A 10,374-nucleotide genomic window follows, 5' to 3' on the forward strand; every position below is an offset into this window, starting at 1 on the left:
TCTCACAATCTAAATGGAGGACTTATATTAGGCAAAGCTTGAGAAATCTTTCTGTTGCATTTTCTATATTGGTAGAAATCTTTTTGCTGTTTTCTAATTATTTATTCGTAGTAAATCAAGCAAAGCTTTAAACAATTAGTTGTTACTACTAGAAAACATGAAATTAGCTACAGAATTTTTCGGGTAATCCTCATTTAATTTGTCGCTAAATAGCTGCTAATTAATTGAATCCATTGCTAATCTATCACTAAATGAGATTAGCATGAGATTTTTATTGTTTAGCTACGAAATCTTTTAGGTCAATAATTTCTTGTTTTTGAGATACAAATAAAGTAATTCAGGGGATATATATATATGTGTGTGTGTGTGTGTAATTTTCTTGAGCTTTCCCTTTTAAAAAAAAAAAAAAAACAACCACTAAATGGCTTAGTGGCTTTTATTTATTACTATACTTTCTAAAAAGAGTTCATTACAGTACATGTACAAAAACCCAAACGACAACAAAACCCAACAACCAAAAATCAAAAGAGTACTTTAGATCTGCACATTCTCCTTCATCATCTTCTTCTCCAAGTGCATCTCCAGCTGGTCTTGCTCAAGATGGAGCTACAACTTCTTTGAATCTTCGATTTCAGGTGAGTGGGCATTTCAATTTCATATCTTTTTCGATCTTGTGAGCTATTGACGATTTATGATGATTTCCCCCAAAAATAAGCTCCTGTTTCTTGTTCCTCCTTGAATTATTGGTATTGACCTTCACTTGTGTTGTTGAGCTAATCCCGATCCATTTCTGCTAGTGATAGTCTTCTCCTTTATTCATTGTTTGAAATTTCTAGAATCCTCCTGAACAGGTGTTCTAATCTATGAAAAATTGAGCTTGCTGATCTTGTTTAAGTAGCATTTTCTTAGCCCGTGATTGACCCCATATTTTTGTCCCTCTAAGCTCTCACCAGAGACATGGTTAACAATCACAAAGAGTAAATCTCTAGGCTGTAAAATGAACTAAATAGACCAAGATTTTCACACTCTACTTTTCCAGATTAGGTAAGACCCAACTAGAAACTCAAACTAGTAATAATAATGTGCTGAAACCTTACAGACTATAGTGAATGCTATCCCTCAAGTATTGCAAACTCTTCAGCAGAATGAGCCTTGGCGAATACCACACCTTGAAGGGTTTTCAATACTTGAGTTTGAGTATCACACCTGTAGTCCATTGGGTCTGCTTCTCTTTGCATTTCTGATCCTCATATTAGGAATTTGCATTTTTTCCATGTTGAGTATCTTCCTTCCTGCACTAGGTAACTCAGAGAATGTGTTAAACTTTGATGTATCTGCAAAATCAAAAGCAATGTTAGTTAAAAAAATCTGCCAAGCTGTTTCCCTCCCTGTAAACATGATGCATTATCACATTGAAAGTCCCCATCATTTTCTGAATCCTCTCCACCTCTGTAATAATGCACCATGGTATCCGCCGACTCCTTCCACCACATTCTTAAGCAATAATGAATCAGTCTCCACAACTAGTGGTTGAATCTCCTTTTCTACACAATATTTTAGACCCTCCAATATAGCTTTTGCTTTAGCTTCAACATTAGTACTGTTCCCCATCTCAGGACATTGAGCATATATCAAATCCCCTTTCCAATTCCTCACACAAAAACCATAGGAACTAGGACCTGGATTTCCCCTAGATGCCCCATCTGTATTGCATTTAAACCATCTATCATAAGGTAATTGTCAATGAACAACCTTAGTAATGATATGAGGTTGAATGCTTTCCAGACAATATATAAGATCAGGCCATAAGAAAGATAAATTTTCTAACCAAGGGTATCTCACCCTTGTTAAAAAATATAGATTATTATTTACTTCATGCACCACCCTCTTAAAGCTAATCTTCCCTCCATGCTTTATAGTATTTCTCCTTTTCTACAATTCCCAAGTAATTATTGCTGGTAATGCTTGAATTATGGGTTTAACATTTTCATCACACACCACTGCCCACAAATTTCTTATTGTTTGATGAAGTTGCACTCTAGTAACTTGCACTCCTGCTACATCCAGAAAAGTGTTCCAAACTCCTGCAGCAAAGTTACTAGTTAAGAATAAGTGTTCCATGGTTTCCTGATGTGGAATTCTGCAACAGTAGCATCTTGAAACCACTGGAATCCTTATCCTCATTAAGTTATCATCAGTAGGAATAATACCTTTCCATAGCCTCCACAGAAAGAAAGAAATCTTAAAAGGTATTCCTTTAATCCACAAATACTTGCAATCATTCAATTCTTGCCCCCTATGCCTCAAGATTTCCCAAGCACTATTAACTGTAAACTTCCATGTGCTTGCTGGCATCCACCAAGGTCTGTCCCATACACCATGAAGCTTCTCAATATATATATCAGACTTGATATGCTCAACTATGTCTGCTGGAAAAGATTTTTGCAATAAAGGTTCTTTCCAATTCCCTTCTTCAATCAAATCAGCCACATTCTCTAAATTCTCATTAATAGGAAAATCAGTGGGAACCACATAATTCAAAGCTCCCAACTTGGTCCAATTTTCATACCAAACATTAACAGAACCCCCTCTGATTTCCCACCAGATTTCATGTTCCATATTATTCCTTGCTTCAAGCATTTTCTTCCATACCTGTGTTCCTCTTTTCCACTGGACTAGTGTAGGAATTTCCTATTTGCAATATTTGTTCCACATGTAATTTGCCCATAGAGAATTTGTAGTCCTGAATGTAGACACGTAATTTTGACCCTCCGCATGTGTTTCACCTTATAGTGTTTAAATATTTCTTTTAGTTTTAATTTTTGACGCGTCGACTTTATTCTATTTTTATTTAGTAGGCTTATTTGCGAAAATAAAAAAGAACAAAAATATTTGTTGTTTTTAGAGTATAAGTTTTGTGTTTTAAAGAAAAAAAAATTACAAAATATGCTTTATAGGTTTTAATTTTTCTTAGCCAGTAATTTATTTTAAGATTTTTTTTTTATTCAGTCATCTAAAAATAGTTATTAAATATTTTTTGTTTTTATATTAAAAAAAATGAGCAAATAGAATTGTACCACCTCACCACAAAATGACAAAGTTTGATAACAAACCTTATCACAAAAGGGGAGAGGGTTCACGTTTTCAGGGAAATATTATTGTTAGGGGTGGGGCCCACACAATTAAAAAAATGAAAAATGAAAGAAAGAGGGGCAGAACACGTGATAGAGGGGGTTTTTGGAATCATTTTTGGGGGGTTCATTATTTTTATAGATAGAAGGAGGGACACAGATAAAAAAAAGAGATAGAATATAGATAGAGAGAGGATAGAAACATATAGAGGTAGAGAAAGGGAAACGGACAGAAAACAACAAAAATAATCAGTTGTCTCCTTCATTTTTTTGTTCACCAGAAAAACCACTGCTCCATTAAACCATTGCCTAAACACTCACCTTTAACACCATTAAAATCAGCTCACAAACACACCATCAAAACCCCCATTTTTCGGCAAGGTCGCAGAATCGAGGTTTCCGGTCCAAATTTGCGGTTTCAAATATGTTGAAAGTTCTTAAAGGTCCATTCTTTACCTTGTTCACGATTAACACGTGGAATTTGATCTTCTGCTTTGTGTAATATATTGAAGCATGAATGATATTTTGTTTTAAATAGTTATATCAATACATGTTATTAGCGTATTTATCTTGGGTATTCTGTTTAGGTTGACCACACTGTTAAACTTTTGATTTTATTTAAGTCTTTCGTTTATTTTAATATTCGCTGCTTTGTTTGGTTTCAAATGGGTGTATTTTCATAATTATAACAATGGATAAAATAACTATTAGGAAAAGGAAACAATCTTGAATTATTACTCCCCTAAGAACGTAGTTTGATAAGTCCATTTTAATTCTATTTAGCATTATGTGAGTGTAAGTTAATGGGGTTCAAGTTAATGAAAACGAGTGGATAAACATGTATGGATTAAATTTATCACTGTGGGTTTTGGCTTGTTAAAATTCGTTTGAAGAAAGAAAGTGCACTTCTTTACTGGTTTTTCTTTTATTATCTAACAAATGACACGTTGTTTTTGTAGGAATATATACTAGCTTATTTTTCTAATATTTTTATTTCTTACTCTTATTGTCCACTGGAGTTGCATGATTAACCTTCCTTTAATTTTGAATAGTTAAAGTCTTTGTTTCTTTGAAAAGAATAAAAAGAGAAAATATGCTTCTGTTAGTATCCTTTCATTATTGATGCTTTATTTAGGATGCCAAATATTGTGATTTTGTTGTTATATTTCCGTTTTAGTTTTATTACTCTTTAACGTCTCTGAGATAATGTTTGATAAGTTATCGCGTTACCGTTCGGTTGTCTAATAGATTTTAAGAAATAATTGTGGCCTATCCTTTAAGTCACCGATTAATTGAATACTAATTGTGAGATGAGCGAGATGGGATGCGAATTATTTCAAATTCCTTTGTCAAGTATAAAAACGAGTGGTAAAACTAATTGTAAGAGAGCGAGATGGGTTGCGAATTTATTTAAAACCCATTGTCAAAAGAGTGAAAATTAATAATAACCAAATAATTTTAAGTCTCGGATTTTAGAGACAAATAATTGCCTTTAACGCTAGATGAGCTTTAGGCACGTTTCAATACGTTTGTTTCAATTAAGAATGCGGTTACGCATCTTATTTCGATACGCTTACACGACTCAAGGATGCGGTTACGCACCTTGGTCAAACTCTTTTTAATAATTAATTTTGTTTCGATTAAGAATGTGGTTACGCATCTTAGGTTGAGACGCTTAAAAGGTCCGGAATGCGGTTACGCATCCGGTTTAAGACCAATAAATGTTCAACAATAAAAGTACGAGCGAATCAAGGCTCAGATACATAATATATTCAAAGATTAATTTAAGCTAAGTATAAGTCGATAAAGCGACCGTGCTAGAACCACGGGACTCGGGGAATGCCTAACACCTTCTCCCCGGTCAACAGAATTCCTTACCTGGTCTTCTGTTTTCGCGGACCATAATAAAAGAGTCATTTCCTTTTGATTAAGGATTCATAAGGTGGCTTGGAACACCAAAACTCAATTTCAAGTGGCGACTCTGTAAATAAAATAATCCCTTTTCAAAACCGTCACTTCAAATGGAAAAACCCTTTAATAATAAAAACTTGCGCATTTATAGCGGGGGGGCGCAAAAAAAGGGGTGTGACACTGAATTTCCACCACAGTTTGGCAAATAATGCATTAGATACATCAAATCATGACTTAAATCCCAGTCCTCCTTCTGTGATAGGCAAACAAATATCCTTCCATTTAACCCAATACCTACTCCTTCCTTCTTCCTTATTACTCCAAAAATTTTGTGAATCTCATTCAACACACACTTTGGGGGGGAGGGGGGGGGGGGGGGGGGGAGCACTACTGAAAACATATGTAAAGGCATGGATTGCAATACACTTCTTATTAATACTGCCATACCCCCCAAATGACAAAAGCTTACCCTTCTATGAATGCAGTCTTCCCTTTAACTTCTTGATTAACTCAACATAAAACTCTTTCTTCTTTCTAGTGTGAAAAATGGGACATCCTAGGTAAGTAAAAGGAAACTGACTTTTTTTGAAACCAGTATTATCTTCTACTAACTGAATTAGATCATTCCCAACCTTTGAATACATATAGAAAGAGCTTTTCTCCTTATTAACTAGTTGTCCTGAAGTCTGCTCATATTGATTCAATACTCCCATAATCCTCTACAAAGAATGTGGGTGAGCTGATGCAAAAATAATTGTGTGATCAGCATATGCCAAGTGGTTTAAAGGGTTAGACCACTTAGGCATTCCATACCCAACATAATTGGTATCATCAAGCAAAGAGTTCAGAGCCCTTAATAGAACCTCGGCTAAGAGAAGGAATAAAGTAGGGGATAGAGGGTCCCTTTGCTTTACCCCCCTTGTAGACTTGAAAAAGCATGTTGCTTGACTATTAAGCAACACAGAGTACCAATTGTTGGAGATTAATCTCCCAATTAAGTTTATAAAGTGTTCTGCAAAGCCCATAAATCTCAGCACATCAAATAAATACTTCCAAGACACCCTATCATATTCTTTAGCCATATCCAATTTCATCACTACATTAGCAGGCTTCCCCCTGATTCTAATATCTGAAACAATCTCCTGAGTTAAGAGTATATTCTCAAAAATACTTCTCTCTTTCACAAAGCCTGACTAATTTGACGAGATCAAAGATGATAATATCTTTTCCATTCTTCCATGCACCACTCTAGATATTACCTTATTGATAAAGTTAGACAGACTAATTGGTCTCATATCTGAAAAGGTCTGAATAGGATGTTTTTTAGGTATGAGAACCAAATTAGTATGAGTAATTGATTTAGGAAGTTCTGCACCATCAAAAAAAGATAATACTACAGCATGCACATCATTCCCTACAATCTCCCAACAATTCTGATAAAACAAACCTGTAAACCCATCTGATCCACCTGCCCTATCTCCACTTAGAGAAAAAACTGCCTGTTTGACTTCTTCCTTTGAGGGATATGCACACAATGACATATTTTGCTCATAAGAGATCATAGAAGGCACATGATTCAGAATCTCAAAGTTATTTAAGTCTCCTTCCTGAGAAAATTGGTTTTGGTAAAACCTTACTGATTCTTCTTTTATATTCTCCATATTATCCAACCAGTTCCCATCTCCATCATTTATGCCAGCCACATGAAATCTCTTTCTCTTTCCGGTGACATAGTTGTGATAGAAGCTGGTGTTTCTATCCCCTTCGATATACCACTTGAACCCTGCATTCTGTTTCCAATATTGTTCTTCAAGGCTTAAGTTTTTTTTCATTTCAGCTTGAGCCTTTTGAAGAACAATCCTATTAATAATGTTAGGCTCTTCTTCAAACAAAGCATCCTTTATTCTTACCACTTCCTCCCTTATAGCTAGCTGCTTAAATATATCTCCATATGTTTCCTTGCTCCATCTAGCTAAAGCACCCTTTAAGTTTTTTAACTTCTGTTTGAAAGCCATGAATGGAGAATCTACAAAATGAGTGATCCAATTCTGTGCTACCACCTCCTTAAAAGTTTCATGCTGAACCCAAAAGTTAAGAAATCTAAAAGGTTTTATACAGAAGACAACACTTCTCCACAAGATAAGATCAAGGGGGCACGGTCAGATCCTATTTTAGACAGGTACTCAACCTCTATTTGTGGAAAAATATTTTGAAAGAGGATATTCACCACAATTCTATCTAGCCTTTTGAAAATACAATCCTCTGTTGCCCTGCCATTCCACCAAGTGAATGGGCTGCCTTTAAAACCCATATCAAATAAACCACAAGAATTGATACAAAAAGCAAAGTCTTCACACTCAGCCAATGTGACAGGCAATCCACCCAAGTTTTCCTCTTCTGATAAAATCACATTGAAATCACCTCCTACCATCCAAGGCAAATCCATGGAATTTGCCAAATGGTATAAGTTATCCCATAATTCCAATCTCTCCCCTTCATTGCATTTGGAATAGACAAAAGTAGCAAGAATGTCTTTGCCAATATCTTGATGAAACAACTTCAAGGTAATTTGTTGCTCTGCGTCCATTATAACCTCACATTGTACTGCAGCTTCTGCAAATACCCATATTTTACCATTAGAGTTAGGAAAAGCAGTCTCCATCCCCAATCTTCTTCTATACTTGTGCAAATGTGTACAGTTCTAAAATGGTTCCATTAGAGCTACAATAGAACATTTATGTTGCCTTTGTAACATGACCAGTCTCTGAAAAGCCTGTTGAGTATTAACAGACCTAATATTCCAAATTAGATATTTAATCGTCATTTATTCTTTGAAGTTGCTACTCTCTTTGGGTTCACCCTTTTGGGTGGAATTTCCTCCTGGTTTTTTAATTTTCTTCCACTTTTAGCAATAGCCTTTGGGGACAAGTCTGGTTCTGTTGTAATCTTATGGATGATTTTTGAACTGACTACTTTCTCCTTTTCCTCTTCTACTTGCAGAATTTGATCACTGGCATGCTGAATTTATTTTGGTGTTGCTTTGTGTGCCACAATGTCCTGTAGCTGTGCAATTAGTGATTTTTTTACCAGCTGCTTCTGAATTGAATCTCCAGGATCTATTGCTGCTAACTCTCCTGGTAATGCATCAACACCATTTCTCAGCAAATCTACTGAATGTAGTGTATGTAGTGTCAAAGTTTGATCATCAGGTGGTTTGCTTTTAACACGCATATCATCATTTTCCTTATTTTGTTATTGTAATCCAACTGAAAATCTTGTTGCTGTGTCACTTAGCCCTGCCTCCTCTTGGACCTTAGCAGCATCAGACTGCATTGAATCATCTGGATCTCCCTCCCCATAATGAGTCTTAGTAGCAACATAAGAACTATCCATTACATGAACTGCTGACTCTTGACTATTTGCTGCTTCTTCTTCAGTTTCCCCTTCTCCTCACATTTGTCTCCACCCTTATTAGCATCTGTATCCATCTGCATTGGTGAAGTAACTTCAGTATCTACCTTTTGTTTATCCTCTACTACATGTTTTTGCTCCCTTTGTTTTGTGTTATCTTGTCCCTCAATTTTTTCATTGATTTCTCCAAATGAAGCCTCCACCATGTCTTTGAACTCTCTTTTTTATTGCTTTCATCTTCTTTCTCCTCTGTTTGTGACTGTTGTTCCTCTTTGTCTGCTGCTGCATTTTCTCCTGTCTGTTCTTTCACATCACTCTCTGTATGTTTATCATTCAAATTCTCAATATTCACCTCTTCAGCTTGTTGCTTCCCTGCTTGATGTTTATCCTCCTCTCCTACCACTTCTTTTATTGATTGTTCTTGGTCTCCAATGCAGCAAACTTGTTACTTGTTTGCACTGAATTATCACCTTTTGTTGTCTGCTATCCTTCTTCCCCTTTCTTATTCTGATTCTCTCGAACCTTATGCCCTCTATTATCCTTAACAGGATTCCAGGTTCCAGGATTTCCCAATAGTCTTCCACTAGATAGAATTCTGGCGGAGTTATGATAACCTCTGTACCCAAAATTCTCCACCTTCTTGTTTTTACCTTCTTCCTTTCCCCCTTGTTTTTGCTTTTCATGTGTCTTATCCTCTTTTTCCCTCACTGGTACTTCCTTACTTTGCTTATGATGTTCATCCACTTTCCCCTCCATGTTGTGTGCTTGCACATCCTTGCTTTGTTCCTGCTTGCTTGTAGCATTGCTACTTTCTTCTTTGCCCATTTCCTTTTCTTCCCTAACCTGAGCCAGTACTGGATTAATAACCCTACATTCATACTCATTATGGCCCTGCAATCTACATTCTCTACAGTAATTGGGAAGATAGTCGTAATGAATCTTCACATTTACTGTCCTTATATCTCCTGTACTTTCATTTTCAATATCCATCCTGACAGAATTGGGCAGATCTGCTAGTAAATCCACTAAAACTTTGATCCTCACACAACTAGGTCTTGTTTTATTGATTCCAAATGTAATGGTATTCTTGCTGCTGAAGCAATTGAGAATAGGGATTCCTTCACAAAGTAAGCGGGCAGTAAATTTGGGGAAGAAATCCATGCCATTGCTTTAGTAGTTTCTTCATCAATTTTGAACTTAGAATCATATATGAGAGGCCTCATTTGGTATGAGTATCCTTCCTTATCACTTATATAATATGCAGGTTTTGAAGTCAGATTCACAAAGTCTTCTAATAAGGATAATCTAATTAGTACATGTCGACTTCTGAAAAATCCAACTTTACATCCTCCTTTCATTCCACATTGTGCAGGGATTAGATTGCGAAGTTGCTCGATATATGGCATTCCATAGGAGAATTTTCCAACAACTGCATATTGTAGATTCTCAATGTTATTCATACGAACCACCTCTTCCTCAGTCCATTTGAGATATGGTACTCCATGAAGAAAAGAAATCTTCTTAATTGGAATTGGAGTTACTGCTTGTGTCTTCCTGTGATTGATTTCATTTAAAATTGTAGGATTCAATAGATCAGCAAATGTTACTTTGTTCACGCTTGGTTCTTTGATTACCCCTTCTGTTTGTTTTGTCGTTGTGTTGTGTTGGTCAGTCACTCCGGTGGACTAACCAACTTCCATAGAGGCCATTGCCGTAGCAGACTTTAAATATAAGATCATAAGTCATAACTAATGTGAGTGTGGGTACGTGAATATATTAGCTCAAATATTTGTTTGTTCTCCAATTTTTTCAACAATAAGTAAAACCAGTGTGAATATGAGAATTTAGAAACTCATCACTATGTAGTTTGGGTAAAAATGTAAATCATTATATATAGTTTTGGATCTGAATTGATTGGTCA

General features: G+C 35.8%; 1 long non-coding RNA gene across 1 annotated transcript; it reads left to right on the forward strand.

Moving 5' to 3' along the window:
* The first annotated feature begins 464 nt into the window (after positions 1 to 464).
* Positions 465 to 10,313, forward strand: LOC132608185 (uncharacterized). Its single transcript, XR_009570316.1, has 3 exons — positions 465 to 635; positions 8,043 to 8,179; positions 9,826 to 10,313. It is a non-coding gene; the product is annotated as an uncharacterized LOC132608185 (long non-coding RNA).
* Positions 10,314 to 10,374: the final 61 nt, after the last annotated feature.

This window comes from Lycium barbarum, chromosome 1 (assembly GCF_019175385.1).
Source record: "Lycium barbarum isolate Lr01 chromosome 1, ASM1917538v2, whole genome shotgun sequence".
In the NCBI taxonomy this organism is placed as follows: domain Eukaryota; kingdom Viridiplantae; phylum Streptophyta; class Magnoliopsida; order Solanales; family Solanaceae; genus Lycium; species Lycium barbarum.